This window comes from Lycium barbarum, chromosome 3 (genome assembly GCF_019175385.1).
Source record: "Lycium barbarum isolate Lr01 chromosome 3, ASM1917538v2, whole genome shotgun sequence".
In the NCBI taxonomy this organism is placed as follows: domain Eukaryota; kingdom Viridiplantae; phylum Streptophyta; class Magnoliopsida; order Solanales; family Solanaceae; genus Lycium; species Lycium barbarum.
The window spans coordinates 75,148,271-75,167,359 of NC_083339.1; positions in this window are offsets into that span (position 1 = coordinate 75,148,271).

The following is a 19,089-nucleotide window of genomic DNA, read 5'->3' on the forward strand; positions in this document are numbered from 1 at the left end:
ACTACCGGTGGCGGTGCTCTTTCAGCCCGCTTTTCTGCCACCGTCTTGCCCTTTTGGGCTGCTGTAGCCTTTCTCTTTACAGGCATTTCTGAAACACACAACACACGATTAAGGGATAAGAATTTCTTATACCATAGCTCTATCGCACGATTTTTATGAAGAAAGAAGGTCATTTATTCCTAAAATGTCTGCAGCTTCTTGTTTATAAGTGTGGCGCGCAACACACCCATAACCAAGAATCTACTAGACACGGCTCGTAGACACAACCTAGGACTGAACTGCTCTGATACCACTTTTGTCACGACCCGTCTAGATGGCCGCGACGAGCGCCCGGTGCTAGCCTACCCCGAGCACCCCTTGGCTTACACTTCACTTACATTTAGGTAAGCCACATAATTAGACATACATTTCTAATCACCATTCATGCTAGTCCCATTGGACGACAATGCTTTCATATCATGGTTGGCATCTATACCATGTCAATGTACATGAGCCGTCAAGGCTATCAAAATAATATACAAAATATAGACCAACAAGGCCAGACATATCTAACCATATACACGTGACTACGAGCCTCTAAGGAGAGTATAACACATCACATAAGCGGGACAGGACCCCGCTATGCCCATAATTATGTACAAAAAAGAATAAGTACCCAAAAGCTATGGCTCCGAATGAAATGGATCTCTGCTAGGTGGTCTCTAAGAATACCGCTATGGATCGAGCCTGTCTCCCTGTCCATCTACGGGCATGACGCAACGTCCACAAACAAAAGGACGTCAGTACGAAGAATGTACTGAGTATGTAAAGCATGATCAATATCAATATAGAAGCTTAATAAGAAACATGAGAAATAGCACAAGATGGGAGATAGTAATATCATCGTCATAGGCACTTACTTGCCGTGCATAGGATCTTTCCATTCCGTATTTGTACTCGCATTCGTATACATACCTTTATTCACATTCATATCGTATCATATTCATACTCGTAACCATATCATATACATAATCATATCATATACATAGCATTTACATAGCATACCCGACCATGCAGGATCGGTGTTCCACATATACCTGGCCAACCAAGGCTCAAGGTTACTCATACCTGGCCCTACCAAGGCTTCAGGGTTACATCTACCTGGCCCTACCAAGGCGTCAGGGTTATCCGTACCATCTGCAGAGGTGTGCGCGCATTACGTAATCATATACATATTTATTTACATATCTTACCCGGCCTCATAAGTTCAGGTTTCCATAATAGTCATACATAGACACATTTACACAATAGCTCATAAGCATCTTTACTATTTACATTATTATCATAATCGTCATCAACATCATTGTTACTATTATCGTCATTCATCACCCTTATCTTTATAGGCTTACTCGTCATACGAGGGAATTAGTACAATCATGGCGTATCAAGAATCATGAGCTTACTAGCTCGGGAGATCAAGTCATTTGAAGGACCTCATAGTCTCATAGAAGAGTTAGATATTTGGCCAAAGAACCATGCCTTATGAAAGAAGGGTTAGCCTTAAATACCTTTTCCGTTCATCTATTTCACACTTGCGCGTTCTCCTGCAATGCTAGCAGTTCTACCTTCATTAAAGTCATACTATCATTAGAATCGATAGCTAGCATACATAACTAAACTAGAGAAAATCGGGCAACGTCTCCTTTATTTATACGACATTCCTCTATAGTGTATTTCAACTCTCGAACGTCAACAATACATTCACAATAGTCATTATTCATCCACATTATCCATATCCTAGACTCACTTTTCAATCATCCATATCCATGGCCATAACGCACGACTATGTCCATTCACGTGCATTGTTCATCTCACATTCTCAACATCATTTATAACACATTTACATTACAATACATCAAGACTCATAACTCAATTCAAACTATTTCTCAAAATGGCACTATTCCACATTCATGACCCATTTTTCCATACCTCTCTACAATCCAAGCATTTCAACTCTTAAATACCTTAAAAAACATAGAAACATCATAAATCTTACCTTAGATGTCGTAGGAACAAGCCTTGGTTGATAATACTCCACTTGAGCAAAACCCTAGTTTATCTTCAATAAGATTTCTTGACTTGTATGATCCTTAATGGGTTTTCTTATACTTGATTCACTTAGTTTATGTTGTTGTTCACTAATAATCCTTGAATCCTTGTGGATTAAATGTAGAGAGAAGGGGGTGTCATGTGGAAATGAAATAATGAACTTGATCTCTTATTAATAACCGAAAATCTGATCTTAAATGAACAGTCGTCGAAAGTGCACAGTGGTCGTAAACACAGTTTACGGTCCGTATTCCAGTTTACGAATCGTATTTCGTGGTCGTATTTAAGGATGATAGAAACAGAAAGTCAGGCTGAGGACATGGTGGTTTACGACTCAGTTTACGGGCCGTATTTCAGTTTCCGGTCCGTATTCCAAGTCGTCTTTAACCATTCCAGCATTTGACAGAAAGTTGATGTTTTTGGAAGCTGAAATACGACATGGCAGTTTACGGACCGTATACCACTTTACGGTCCGTATTTCATTTACGACCAACTGGCCAGAATGCAAACCTGCAACTTTTCACATTTCCAAAACCTATAATTAGTCATTGTGGAGCATAACCTACCTTTCATTGCAATTGCCTTTGAAATCTTACTTAGGGTCGTTAAACGTCGTTCCCTTCTTATTAAAACATCATATACTCGTATTCTTCGTTAGTTTATTCACTGTACGTTCACGGGGGAATTCCCGAGATTTAACAACCGTTGGGAGCACCTGTCCTATTTATAAGAAAGAAGGATGGCTCTCTACGAATGTGCATCGATTATAGGCAGCTGAATAAAGTGACGATAAAAAACAAATATCCTCTTCCGAGAATTGATGATTTATTTGATCAATTACATGGTGCCAAGTGGTTTTCCAAAATAGACTTGAGGTCAGGTTATCATCAAGTGAGAGTTAGAGAAGAAGATATTCCTAAAACAGCTTTCAGAACGAGATATGGTCATTATGAATTCCGGGTGATGTCGTTTGGGTTAACCAATGCTCCGACAGTGTTCATGAATTTGATGAATAACGTATTCAGGCCTCTCTTGGATCTATTTGTAATAGTATTCATTGACGATATTCTGGTATACTCTCGCACAGAATCAGAACATGCAGACCATTTACGTATTCTTCTTGGAATTCTTCAAACCCGAGAATTGTATGCAAAATTTTCAAAGTGCGAGTTTTGGCTGAATTCTGTGACATTCTTAGGTCATGTTATCTCAGATGATGGCATTCTAGTTGATACTCAGAAAATTGAAGCCGTGAAGACTTGGCCAAGGCCTACGACGCCTACCGAAGTCCGTAGTTTTCTAGGGTTGGCAGGTTATTATAGAATGTTTGTGGAGGGGTTTTCCTCTATTTCAGCCCCATTGACAAAACTAACCCAAAAGTCAGTTAACTTTCAGTGGAATGATGCTTATGAACGCAGTTTCCAAGACTTGAAGAACAGATTAACCTCAGCCCTAGTCTTAACACTCCCAGAAGGGCCAGATGGTTATGTTGTATATTGTGATGCTTCCGGTGTTGGGTTAGGATGTGTGTTAATGCAGCACGGTAAAGTCATTGCTTATGCTTCGAGGCAGCTGCGGAAACATAAAAAGAATTGCCCAACTCATGATCTCGAATTGGCTGTAGTTATTCATGCATTAAAGATGTGGAGACATTACTTGTGTGGTGTGCATGTTGACATTTATACAGATCACAAGAGTCTTCAATACATTTTCAAACAGAAGGAGTCGAATCTGCGGCAGAGACGGTGGTTAGAATTATTGAAAGATTATGATGTGAGTATTTTATACCACCCCGGAAAAGCAAATGTAGTAGCTGATATGCTTAGCCGCCGATTGATGAGCAGCCTATGTAAAGTTCCTCCGAAAAAGAAAGAGTTAATTCATGAGCTCCACCAACTAGCTAATCTTGGAGTACGCCTAATTGATTCAGGTAGTGCCGAAATTGGTATTAATGATCCCACAGTTTCGTCCCTGAATATGGAAGTAAAAGAGCGCCAATATGAAGATCCTCAGTTGAGCCATTATAGAGACACATTTCATGAAAAAGAGAAGTCCCCATTTGAAACTTCTATGGATGGAATTCTTAGATACCGAGGCAGGATATGTGTTCCGAATGTTGCAGAATTGCGTCATCAAATTCTAGAAGAAGCTCATTATTCTCGGTATTCTATTCACCCAGGTGCAACGAAGATGTATCATGATCTCAAGTTGATATATTGGTGGGATGGCATGAAGAAAGACATAGCAGAATTTGTAGCTCAATGTCCAAATTGCCAGCAAGTGAAAATCGAACATCAAACGCCAGGAGGATTATTGCAAGCAATGGAAATCCCTACTTGGAAATGGGAAGTGATCAATATGGATTTTATTGTGGGATTACCTCGTTCCCGAGGCAAGTATGATTCCATATGGGTGATCGTGGACAGACTCACGAAAGCAGCTCATTTTCTTCCTGTTAGAACCACATACTCAGCTGAAGATTATGCAAGACTGTATCTCAAGGAAATTGTGCGACTCCATGGTATTCCGATATCTATTATCACATATAGAGGAGCGCAATTTACAGCCAAGTTCTGGAAATATTTCCAAGAAGGTCTAGGTACTCAAGTAAAGCTTAGCACGACATTTCATCCACAGACTGATGGGCAAGCCGAACGTACCATTCAAACCTTGGAAGATATTCTAAGAGCATGTGTACTAGATTTCGGTGGTAGCTGGGATGACCACTTACCTCTTATTGAGTTTGCATACAACAATAGCTACCATTCCAGTATCAAAATGGCTCCGTACGAAGCTCTATATGGAAGGAAGTGCAGATCCCTAATTGGATGGTTTGAAATAGGAGAAGTACAACTAATAGGCCCTGAGTTGATTCAATAAGCAGTAGAAAAAATCAAGGTGATCCGAGATCGATTATTGACAGCTCAAAGTCGCCAAAAATCCTATGCGGACAACCGCCGGCGAGACTTAGAATTTCAAGTTGATGATTGGGTATTCTTAAAGGTGTCACCAATGAAAGGTGTGATGAGATTTGGCAAGAAAGGAAAGTTAAGTCCTCGATATATTGGACTCTATAAGATTATCCGCAAGGTGGGTCAAGTAGCTTATGAATTGGACTTGCCTCCAAAACCTGAATTAGTCCACCCAGTTTTCCATGTCTCAATGCTCCGCAAGTGTGTTGGAGATCCTATGAGGATTGTCCCAATAGATGATGTTCGAGTGACAGAAAAGCTAGTATATGAAGAAGTGCCCATTGCCATATTAGACAGGCAAGTACGGAGACTTCAAAATAAGGAAGTGGCCTCAGTTAAAGTCTTATGCAGAAATAACAACCGAGAAGAAATGACTTGGGAAGCAGAAGAGAGTATGAAATCCAAATACCCGCATTTATTTCAGCCCCCAGAAGAGATCCACGATGAAACACCAAGATTATGAGGTATGTATATTTTCTTTTTATGCATATGGGTCGCATGTGGCCAATTTATATTGATATTGTGTTGTGGCCCTGTGAGGCAATACTATTGTGGGTTGTTGTGACAGGATGGTAATTGTTACACTTTAGAACTTTGATTGCTGAGCGGTGAATGGACTAACGTATGTTAAGGCGAACATGATGTCCCCACAAGTAAGAATGAGTGTCTATCGATCCTTATTAAGATTCCAAAGAAGTTAACAGCAAGAAAGAACAGTTCGTTAAATGAACTCCGGCATAATTCAGAGAAAGGGGAGTTCGACGGCCGTCCTTTGTACCGTCGAACTGGTCGACGCTTCGTCGATTGCACCGTAAAGTTGAAATGGGGTGAAGACCACTCGACGGAAGTATCGACGCTCCGTCGTTCACATCGACGGTCCGTCCTTCTCACCGTCGAAATGAAGGAAATGACAGATTGCTCACTGGAAATTCAACACCATCGACGATCAGATCGACGCTCCGTCGTTCCGATCGACGCTCCGTCGATCTCTCCGTACATCTTGATCGGGACTGATTTCATGAAATAATATAAGACCCTCCCCTCATTTTATTTCATTTCATTTCTCATTCTCTCCATACCAAGAACTCTATAGAACTTTCTACACCACTTCACCCATAAGAAATCAAAGGAAACCCTTGATCAACTACACCAAATCCATGAAATCAAGTTTGAGAAACCCATTAAAAGTTCATCTAAGCCAAGAAAACTCAAGAAGAGTGAGTTAGGGTTTTGAAGCAAGAAGAGGAGTTCCACTCAAAAGCTGTTCATCCATCATTAGGTAGGTTTTATGACTCTTCTTCAATGGTTTGAGAGATTAAATGATGAAATACTTGAATCGTAGAAAGACATAGCAAATGGGTCATAAATGGGTGAATAGTGTAATGGTTGAATGGTAGTTGGATTGAATCATGAATGTTGATGTGTTGTGATTGTGAATAAGTTATAAATGACGTTTGTATCATGAAATAAGTATTATATACGCGAAAACACAATAATGAGTTATAGGAATAAATGTGGGGGAAATGGAGAAAAGCGGTGGATTGTGGTTAATGTATATAAATGATGATTGTTGGTTATTATATCGCGGGTATTGTTGTGAATGTTTGGGAGTTGGAAATGGATCATGGGAAAAGTAGTAGAAACAAAGGGAATGCTGCCCAATTTTCCCTAGAAATAGTAACACGTTCTTATAGCCGATTAACTAATGTTAATGCGACTTCTCTTGAAGGTAGAAACGTGGGCATCAAAGGAGAACAAGCAAGCGACATATTAGTAAACGACAAAGGTATGTAAGGAAAATCCTTTCTTTCGAAGGCATGAATCTTATGGTATGAATCCTCCTATCTCTCCATGATTTTCCTACATATTGCTAACTATGAAACTACGAGTATAAAGAACTTCATACGAGAAAAAGAAAAGAGATACGTTACGAACATGACAATATCGATGATGAGTCTAAGCCTAACGATACTAAGGCCTATAATATCATGGTTCTACAAGGTTAATGATCCATATTACGATCCATTGATATTGTTCATTAACTACACTCGCCTTATATGCTAATTCCTTCAAGGTGAGGCATAATGCTTATGAATGCTCCATAATGGACTCGGGGGTTCTCGACCTCATGTCACCCCGACATTGTTATAGATTGTCCATAAGCCTTAATGCACGTCCTATGACCAATGTTCCAAAAAATTGCGAGTCTATGTTCATAGAGGATTTCATATAAGATAAAGGTAAGAGATATGCTATATAATCGATAGTGGTAATGTTGAGCTTAAGCCTAGATATTTTGAAGTCTATCCTACAATATTCATACGAAGTCCATTCTACGAATATGATGCGATTTTCATAGATTGTCTTTAAATCTAGATGTACGCAGTAATGAAAGGTTACGATACGCTTATAAGATGTATGTGATGACAATGATGATGATGATGAGATATACCGATCCATGTTATAATGTATGTAATATGGTCGAGCCTCTATGTGGCCGAATATGGAAGGTATGTATGTGATACTGTCGAGCCACTACGTGGCCGAATATGGATACTGTCGAGCCACTATGTGGCCGAATACGGATATTGTGTATGTGATACTGTCGAGCCACTACGTGGCCGAATACGGATACTGTCGAGCCACTACGTGGCCGAATACGGATATTGTCGAGCCCTACGTGGCCGAATACGGATAATGTTTTATATGTATGAGCAGATACGATATTACGATGATGAATTATACGGCATGATGATGTATACGCTATGATGGTTCATGTACGACGATTATGTATATGTGATATGTGTATGAAATGTATTCATCCTTAAAGGTCGCGCAGGTTTTGCCTTCACTTTATGACTTATGATTTCTCTATCATGTTTATTTCATTCATGCCTTACATACTCAGTACAATATTCGTACTGACGTCCGTTTTCTTTGGACGCTGTGTTCATGCCCACAGATAGACAGGGAGACGGCGCAAACCTATAGGAGCTACCAGCAGATTTTCAGGAGCACTCCATTATTCCGGAGGTGCTGACGGGGTTTATCCTTTTGTGTATATATATATGTATATGTATTTTGGGCACGACGGGGCCTTGCGAGTCTATGTTCATAGAGGATTTCATATGAGATAAAGGTAAGAGATATGCTATATAATCGATAGTGGTAATGTTGAGCTTAAGCCTAGAGATTTTGAAGTCTATCCTACAATATTCATACGAAGTCCATGCTACGAATATTATGCGATTTTCATGGATTGTCTTTAAATCTAGATGTACGCAGTAATGAAAGGTTACGATACGCTTATGAGATGTATGTGATGACAATGATGATGATGAGATATACCGATCCATGTAATGATGTATGTAATATGGTCGAGCCTCTATGTGGCCGAATATGGAAGGTATGTATGTGATACTGTCGAGCCACTACGTGGCCGAATATGGATACTGTCGAGCCACTATGTGGCCGAATACGGATATTGTGTATGTGATACTGTCGACCACTACGTGGCCGAATACGAATACTGTCGAGCCACTACGTGGCCGAATATGGATATTGTCGAGCCCTACGTGGCCGAATACGGATAATGTTTTATATGTATGAGCAGATACGGTATTACGATGATGAATTATACGACATGATGATGTATACGCTATGATGGTTCATGTACGACGATTATGTATATGTGATATGTGTATGAAATGTATTCATCCTTAAAGGTCACGCAGGTTTTGCCTTCACTTTATGACTTATGATTTCTCTATCATGTTTATTTCATTCATGCCTTACATACTCAGTACAATATTCGTACTGACGTCCGTTTTCTTTGGACGCTGTGTTCATGCCCACAGATAGACAGGGAGACGGCGCAAACCTATAGGAGCTACCAGCAGATTTTCAGGAGCACTCCATTATTCCGGAGGTGCTGACGGGGTTTATCCTTTTGTGTATATATATATGTATATATGTATTTTGGGCACGACGGGGCCTTGTCCTGTCCTTACGTCTAGGACTCCAGTAGAGGCTCGTAGATACGCAGTGTGGGTCATGTGGTCTCACGAGATTGCTACTACGTATATGTATTGTTTTGATGGCCGAAACGCTTATGCATATAAAAGTATTTATGTTTTTCAAATGAAAGATGATTTCCTCATGATTTGAATATAAATTGATCAAAAGGCAGTAAATGAGTAAGATGAGTAATAGAACGAGCGGTGCTCGGTGGTTAGCCCCAGGTACCCGTCGCGGCCCCTAGTCGGGTCGTGACAGTAATGCCATATTACAGGGGAAACTCTGGCAAAATGTTCATAAAATTCCCGAGTGCTTAACATTTGAGGACGAATGTTCCAAAAAGGGGGGAAGAATGTTACACCTCGGAATTTTTTTTCGTTCATGCACAGTGAATAGACTAACGAAGGGCACGAAGTATACGATGTTTCAATAAGTAATAAATAGCATTTAAGGATCCTAATTGAGATTTCAAAGACATTCTCGCGGAAAGAGAAAAGAATTTCGCCAAGAAAGGCAAGGTATACGTTATGTATCGGAAGACATTTACGAGTAACAAGTTAATGATGGCTTAATAATGTCTTGAAGAAGAGTTATGACGTCCCTTAGATTGGTAATGAAGTGTTAAACAAGTGTCAAGAAGGTTTCATAAGGATTGGAGATTGAACGAACGATGGAAATCATTTCAGGGAAATGGGGTTATACGACCGACTTATACGGTCCATATAAGGGTACGTATAACACCTAACAGAAGTGGTATTTTTCCTGATGGTGAACCACGACCACTTGTACGGACCGTACAATCTTATACGGACTGTATAAGTGTCCGTGGAAGTCCCGACGGGCTGAGTTAAGTTCAATTATATATATGTATTTCCACTTCTTTAATTTAATTTCCACACTTCTGCACCTCTTTCTCAAGGATTCTAGAGGGTTCCACACAGTTCATATAAAAGAATACAAAGGAAAGCAAAGATCAATATCAAGAATTCAAGTGAATCAAGTGCAAGAAGCTTACTAGGGTTCTTCCAAGTCAAGAATTCTCTTGGGAGTGAAGCTAGGGTTTTGGCTCAAGTGAAGTATTTCCACTCAAGGCTCATTCCCATACTATCTAAGGTAAGTTTCATGATCATTCCATGTTGTTTAATGTATTGAGAGGTTGAAAGACTTAGATTATGAAAGGAAATAGAAAATGGGTTACAAAGATGAAAATAATGAGATTTTGAGTAGTAGCTTGAGATGAGTCATGATCTTTGATATGTTGTGCTTATAAAAATGTTATGAATGATGTTGAGAACATGGGATGAGCATTATATGTGAGGAAACACATTAGTGTACTATGACTATGATTATGGATGAATTGAAGTGAAAATTGTGAAATGTGGATAATGTAGATGAATGAAGATTGTTGGTTATAATGTTGCGAATGTTACTATGGATGTTTGGGAGTTGATAGATGATATGGGGAAAGTTGTATAAACAAAGGAAATGCTACCCAATTTTCTCTAGCTTTAGTGAACATGTTCATGTAACCGAGTAGCTAACGTTAATACGAACTCTCTTGAAAGTAAAGACGTGAACATTGAAGGAGAACGATCAAGCGGTAGAATAGCTAAAGGAAAGGGTATGTAAGGCTAGTCCCTTCTTTCTAAGGCATGATTCTTATGACATGATATTCCCTATCTCTTTATGACTTTCCTACATCCCGAAAATTATGAGTCAATCTTAGTAAAGAGATTCATATGAGATAAGATAAGAGATATGTTATGAGCTTGATAAGGATGATGATGAGTCTAAGTCCAAAGAGCCTAAGGCCCGTGATATTATGTTTCTACCAAGCTAATGATTCTAATTATGATCCATTGATGTTGTTCATTGTATACACTCACCTTATATGATAATTCCTTCAAGGTGAGGCAGAATACTTATGCATGCTCCATAACGGAATCGGGGGTTCACGACCTTATGTCACCTCGATAGTTATACAGTTTGTCTTGAGTCTTATGCATGATTCATGATAAGTATGTGATGATCATATTACATCGTGCCTACATGGCCGGGCAAACACCGCTAAGTCGGGCAGCGTATATACCATGTCTAGATGGCATGGGCAGACACCACTAGTGGGCGGCATGAGATGGTACCCCGGACGCGGGAGGCCTGGACGCGGGCTAATGATTATCACACCGTACCTATATGGTCGTGCAGCTTATACATATACGCATACATGATATGATGATGATTATGGAGTAAGCCAGCACGCATTATTTCTTTTATAATTGATAGTCAGTTACAAGTTGTTCCTCATTTGATGCTTCCTTATTTCATTGGCGTATTGTTATTGTTGATGCCTTACATACTCAGTACAATGTTCGTACTGACGTCCGTTTTCTTTGGACGCTGTGTTCATACCCACAGGTTGACAGGGACACGGTGCAGATCCATAGGAGCTACCAGCAGATTTACAGGAGCACTCCATTATTCCGGAGGTGCTATTTGGTTATTTATTTTGTGTACATATTTGGGCACGGCGGGGTCCTGTCCCGTCCCTATGTCTAGCACTCTAGTAGAGGCTCGTAGATACGTATGTGTGGGTAGTATGGTCTCACGATGTCCTTATTGTATATATATTATTTTGATAACCGAGAGGGCTTATGTATATAAAGGTAAGCATGTTTCAAATGAAAAATGGTTTTCCTATGATTTAAGTATAAGATTAATAAATGAATGCTTGATGAGTACAATGGGTAATGGTATGAGCGGTGCTCGGTGGTTAGCCCCGGGTACCCGTCATGGCCCCTAGTCGGGTCATGACAAAACAATAATAGGGAAAAAATGAATTAAGAAGCTAAGGAATATATGAAGTTCAGGTGTCCACATTTATTTCCACCCCAGAAGAGCTTCAGACAGAGACACCATTGTCTCTGGGTATGAAATGCTTTCTTTTGATGATTTCTTGGTCGTGTGTGGCCATTATTGTTGTTTTTTTTTGGTGCCCTGTGAGGCGTTGTATATTGTGGGTTGTTGTGATAGGATGGTAGTGGCATATTTACATAGGAAACTCTGGTAAAATTTCTGTAGAATCCCTAAGAGTCAAACATTCGAAGACGAATGTTCTTAAGGGGGAGGAATGTACACCTTGGAAATTTCGTGAAGTTTGCATTATGAGTGAAATAACTCAAGCTTAAGGTGGAAATGAAGCCCTTATAAGGTTAGGAAGGGTAAGTATATACCTTAAGGTTTCGGAGTCATATGAAGCGGTGGAAGTAAATTCATTGGAGAAATTGGAGTTTGAGTCATGTTTTGGGAAGATTTCGTAGCATTTTGTTACACCTTGAAAATTTCCCCGCGAACGTACAGTGGATAGGATAAAAAAGGGCATAGCGTGTACGATGTTTTAATAAGAAGGGAACGACGTTTGACGACCCTAAGTAAGATTCCAAAAGCCATTTGCAGTAAGAGATAGGTTATGCTCCATAATGACTAGCTATAGGTTCTGAAAATGTGGAAAGTTGTAGATTTTCACTTTGGCCAGTTGATCGTAAAATGAAATACGGACCGTAAAGTAGTTTACAGGTCGTAAACTGCCATGTCGTATTTCAACTTCCAAAACTTCAACTTTCTGTCAAATGCTTGAATGGTTAAAGACGACTTGAAATACGGATCGTAAACTGAAATACAGCCCGTAAACTGTGTTCGTAAATCACCATGTCTCATCCTGACTTTCTGGTTCTGTTATGATTAAATACGTCCACGAAATATGGCCCGTAAACTGGAATACGGACCGTAAACTGAGTTTACGACCACTGTTGCACTTTCGACGACTGTTCATTTCAGATCAGATTTTGGGTTATTAAAAAGGGGACCAAGTTTATTATTTCATTTCCACATTTCACCCCTTCTCTCTAAAACATCTCTCTACACTTATTCCACAAGAATTCAAGGATTATTAGTGATCAACAACATAAACCAAGTGAATCAAGTGTAAGAAACCCATTAAAGATCATACAAGTCAAGAAATCTCATTGGAGATGAACTAGGGTTTTTGCTCAAGTGCAGTATTATCAACCAAGGCTTGTTCCTATGACATCTAAGGTAAGATTAATGATATTTCTATGTTGTTTATGGTATTTGAGAGTTGAAATACTTGGATTGTAGAAGGGTATAGAAAAATGGGTCATGAATGTGGAATAGTGCCATTTTGAGAAATAGCTTAACTTGAGTTACGATTCTTGATGGGTTGTGATGTAAATATGTTATAAATGATGTTGAGAACATGAGATGAGAAATGTATGAGAATGGACGTCGTCGTGCATTATGGCCATGGATATGGATGACTGAAAGTAAGTCTAGAATATGGATAATGTAGATGAAAAATGACTATCGTAATAGTATTGTGAATGTATTATTGACGTTTCAGAGTTGATATACGCTATAGAGGAATGTCGTATAAATAGAGGAGACGTTGCCCGATTTTCTCTAGTTTAGTCATGTATAGAGCTCTCGATTTCTAATGATAGTATGACTTCAATAAAGGTAGAAGCGCTAGCGTTGAAGGAGGACGCGCAGGTGTAGAGTAGTACAGCGAAAAGGTATGTAAGGCTAACCCTTCTTTCATAAGGCATGGTTCTTTGGCCAAACGTCTAAATCTTCTATAAGACTATGATATCTTTCAAATGATTTGATCTTCCGAGCTTGTAAGCTCACGATTCTTGATACGCTACAATTGTACTAAGTTCCTCGTATGACGAGTAAGCCTATAAAGATAGATGTGATGAATGACGATAATAGTGACAATGATATGGAGGACGACTATAGTGGTAATAGCGATGACGATAACGATGACAACGATGATAGTAATTATAATAGTAAAGATGCTTATGAGCTATTATGTATATGTATCTATGTATGACTATTATGGAACCCCGAGCTTATGAGGCCGGATTAGATATGTAAATAAATATGTATATGATTATGTAATGCGCGCACACCTCTGCAGATGGTACGGATAACCCTGACGCCTTGGTAGGGCCAGGTAGATGTAACCCTGACGCCTTGGTAGGGCCAGGTATGTGTAACCTTGAGCTTTGGTTGGCCAAGTATGTATGAAACACCGATCCTGCAAGGTCGGATATGCTATGTAAATGCTATGTATATGATATGATTGTGTATATGACATAGACACGAGTATGTATACGAATATGAGTACAAATATGGAACGGATACGATTATGGATACGGATATGGATATAAGTACATAAATACGCATTAGAAATGGAAAGTTTCTATGAAAGGCAAGTAAGTGCTTATGACGATGATATTACTATCTCCCATTCCGTGTTATCTTTCATGTTGCTTACTATGCTTCTACGTTGATATTGATCATGCTTTACATACTCAGTACATTCTTTGTACTGACGTCCTTTTATTTGTGGACGCTGCGTCATGCCCGCAGGTGCACAGGGAGACAGGATTGATCCATAGCTACATTCTCAGGGACTACATAGCGGAGCTCCATTTCATTCGGAGCTATAGCTTTTGGGTACTTATTCTTTTATGTACATAATTATAGGCATAACGGGTTCCTGTCCCGCTTATGTGATATGACATACTCTCCTTAGAGGCTCATAGACATGTGTACGTGGTTAGATGTGTTTGGCCTTGTCGGCCTATATTTCGTATATCATTTTGTTAGCCTTGTCGGCTCATGTATATTAACGTGGTATAGATGCCAACGATGATGTAAAGGCATTGTTGTCCAATGGGACTAGTATGACGGATGAATAGAAATATGTGTTTAATTATGTGGCTCACATAGATGTAAGTGTAAGTATAAGCCAAGGGGTGCCCGGGTGAGCTAGCACCGGGTGCTCGTCGCAGCCCTCTAGACGAGTCGTGACACATTTGAGTTATACTTACCTTGAGGGGGAGCTATAGGGGCCCTTAGATGGTTAATGAAGTTTTATACAAGTTCCAAGAAGGTTCCATAAGGATTGGAGGTCAAACGAATTGAAAAGGACACAATTTCGCGAAACCGGAGAAGTTGGGGCAGTAAGCGGTCGCATACTGAGTATGCTGGGCCGTATACCAGCCGAAAACTCCCCATTTTGGGTGAGCTTACTGCCCAACATCACCCCCCAAGTTGTGGAGGGACTATACGGCCTAGCATACTCAGTATGCTAGGCCGTATACTCACCGCAAATTGGAGCGAGAGGGCGATTTTTGCCACCTTTTTAAATCCCAAGAGACCTCATTTTCATTACAACTTCCCACACTTATTTCCCCATATTTCTAGAGGCTTCTTGAGAGTTCTTGAAGGTTCTATATCACTCCAAACCTTTCTATATCTTCAAGAGAGAAGATCAAACATCAAGACCTCAAGATAAATCCATGGAAGGTGATGGTTCTTGCTTCCTTTCCAAGTTGTGGTGAACTTGATCTTGGAGGAAGTTGAGGGAGGTTAATTTATTCTATAATAAGGTATGCTCTTAATCTTATTCGTATGGTTGAGTTGATGTAAAGGTTTAGTAACCCTTAGAAAGGAAAAGAATTAAAGTGGAGAAGCTATAAGTGTTGAAGTGAAGAAGATGACTATGGGATGAACTTGAAAAGGGGATTTGGTTAAATTCGAGACTAAACTGAATGTAACTTCTTGATTATCATATTATGGATGTTGCTATTGTTGTTTGGGGGCTATTTTTTAATATGGTGGAATTCGATAAAATAGGGGAAATGCTGCCCAAATTTTATTAGCTCGTTAATTATGCCAGTTTGAATTTAAGCATGTTTTCAAGATTTAACCTTAGCATGAACCCTCTTGAATGTAGATTTTTGGGGCTCTGGAGAAAGACGTTTAGTAGTTAAGAAGACGTAAAGGTATGTAAGGCTAACCCTTTCTTTCTAAAGGCATGATTCTCTAGTTGTGAAACTACAAAAGATATTCACAATATTCCTATTCCTAGAAACATTAGAAGCTCATAATTTTCATGATCGATATGATATTGTTGACAATATTCTTTGTGACGATAATGGTGATGATTATGATGATGATTTCAATTTTAGAGATGTCGAAGCTTAAAGTTCTTAATGTTCTCATGATACCATTGAGCTTGTCATATGATTATCGATTGTATCCATTGTTGTAGATCTCATCTTATGATAATTATTCTTCCAAGGTGAGATATAGCGATGATGATGATTTCATAATAGAAATCGGAGGTTTACCGACCTTACGTCACTCCGATAGAGTAGTAACGTTTTATTTGGGCTCTCATGCATGCTTTATATATATATATATATATATATATTGTTTTGAAAGGAAAAGCTAAGCATGCATGATATCCGCCTTGAAAGGCAATTAGATGTGCAGGTTATCTCTTTTATTTCATGTTCCTTGTATCTTTGTTATGTTGTTATTCATGCTTTACATACTCAGTACATTGTTCGTACTGACGCCCTTTTCTTGTGGACGTTGTGTTCATGCTCGCAGGTAGGCAGAGAGACGGATCAGACCCCTAGGTGGTTCATCAGCGGAGTCTCAGGAGCGCTCCACTTACTTCAGAGCTGCAGTCTATTAGTATTACTCTTTTGTGTACATGTTTGGGCACAGCGGGGTCCTGTCAATTCTGGTATTCTATGTAGAGCCTCGTAGACATATGTGTCTGTAGTTAGACGTTTCATAACCTCACCGGTTCATATCTTGTATATCATTTTTGTAGCCTTGTCGGCTTGTGTATATATATATGGTGCATAGTTGATGATAACCATATAGATGAACTTTTTTTGAAAATTCATGCCCGTACAAATTATGATAATTGTGAGTTAGATATGTGGTCCACCGAAATAAGATTGGGTTGGGTTGTGACAGTAACAAACTATACATGTGTCCTCTATTATTAGATAATCATATAACTAACTATGAGCTATACAAAATGGAACACAATGTGTATTTGAAAATAATCAACTGCAAATAATTTCTCTCATCTTCTAGAAGGTGTTGAGTCATCTTGTAATGGTCCACTTAGTTTGCCACCTGGAAAGCATGGACCATTACTTATTATCATGCCCCAAACATGGGCCAGGACCTAACACGACACTCAGTGCCTGACTGCATGTGACCGAACGAACCACATGGCTTGCTGAATAAACATGGGACATGTAATGATACGGAATATAAGTTAAAACAGGAATAGTCTGAATAACACATGTGACATAATAATACTGAAAATACTGTTTTAAAACATAAGTGCGGAAATTGTCTGAAAACTTAATAGTATAGCCCACAAGGATGAACATAACTAAATACCCAACATGACATACTAACTCGTCTATGAAACCTCTGACATGAGTCTGAAATACACAACTGTTGCTGGGACAAGGCCCCCAGCATACCTGACTGTCTAACATGACATGATTATTGGAAAGTAAAGACAACGCCCCGAAGTAAGTGGGGCTCACCAACTAGCTGATACGATGATGTCCTAACAAGCAGATCCATCATCCTAAAAATTTGTACCTGCATTATGAAATGCAGGCCCCGGACAATACGGACGTAAGTACCCTGAAATTGTACTTGTACGTAAAGTAACTGGATGAATGAATAGTATGTAGGGTGCTCGGAAAATGGGAAACCCAAATCAATAACATGGATACATGAAGTAGTATGAAGCTGAAACAATAACTGAAGCTGTAAACTGTAAATTGTAAAATGTAACTGAAACCTGGACATGATCGTGATCTATCAGGATGATGCTGTAAGATGGTAAAATATTTTAAAGTGGGAGAGCCTTAGTATAACCGACAAACTGAAATCACCATGTGAGTACGTGGAGTCTGGTTTCTAGCTCGACCAGGAAAGCAATCCCATACCTTGTCGGGGTATGAGACATGAACATGGCATGAATGGATCTAATCAATAAACATGAAGGTATCATCCTAACTGGGTGGAGTAATCCTTATCCTGCGTTAGCATACGTAGTTTTCAGGTGTTTAAAACTTCTCGGTAATTCTATGCTACTCCTAAAAACACAGAACATGAATATGGTTGGATTAAAAGCCCATGGATTTCATAAACATGATTTGTAAATAGTTTAACATGAATATAGGTATAAATATATGTAATTGTATGAGAAATGAGAACATGTAAATCCATAGAATGGAACAATATGGGTTCATGACTTGTATCTGAGAACTCATGGAAATGAAAACACGAGCATATATATATATAACACTAACTTGTATCTGAGATTTAATGTGAACTGAGACATAATTCTCTAACTCTGAGGAGAAATAGTATTTCATGAATTAACGTGGCATGGGAAAGAACAATGATGTTGCCACACTTAGATAGAAGCCCTACATACCAGTAAACGCTCCAATTCAACGAACTAGTTTGCTTCTCTGACGAAGAACACCAAAACCCTAGCTTTGAATCGCTTGAGAAAGATTACCTTAGAAATCCTATGTTTTCATTTAAGAATCATGTATTTAGTGCTACTATTGATTAAGAATCGTAGACATGGTCTTACCTTGATGTGAGGGGTTGAGAGGAGAGGAAATCGCTTGTCAAGGGTTTTTTTTATGAAGTTGGAATGACCAAAAAATGTTGGAATGACCAAAAAATGAATTTTCAGGTTATGTGTTAAATTTATAGGACTGGGTTTGGGAAGGGTTGGCTCGCTGAGCGAACTCCAAAGCGATGGGCAGCCTCGCCATGGGTTTCGCTCGGTGAGGCCTATAGCGAGTCACTGCCTCGCTTTGGGCTTCGCTTGGCGAGCCCTATGGCAAGGTGGTGTCTCACCTTGTGCTTCGCTCGGCGAGCCCTCCTGATTTTCCATACTTAGTCAATTTTTAATTTTTGTTTTGCAATACTATGCCTCGCCGAGCGAGGCCTATAGCGAGACCTACTCTAGCTTTGGAGGTAGCTCAGTGAGTTCCCTCTGCCTCGCAACACTTAGAAAAATTCTGCTTTTCTGCTTCCATGGTTCTATACTATAGTTCGATAGTACGAAATGTTA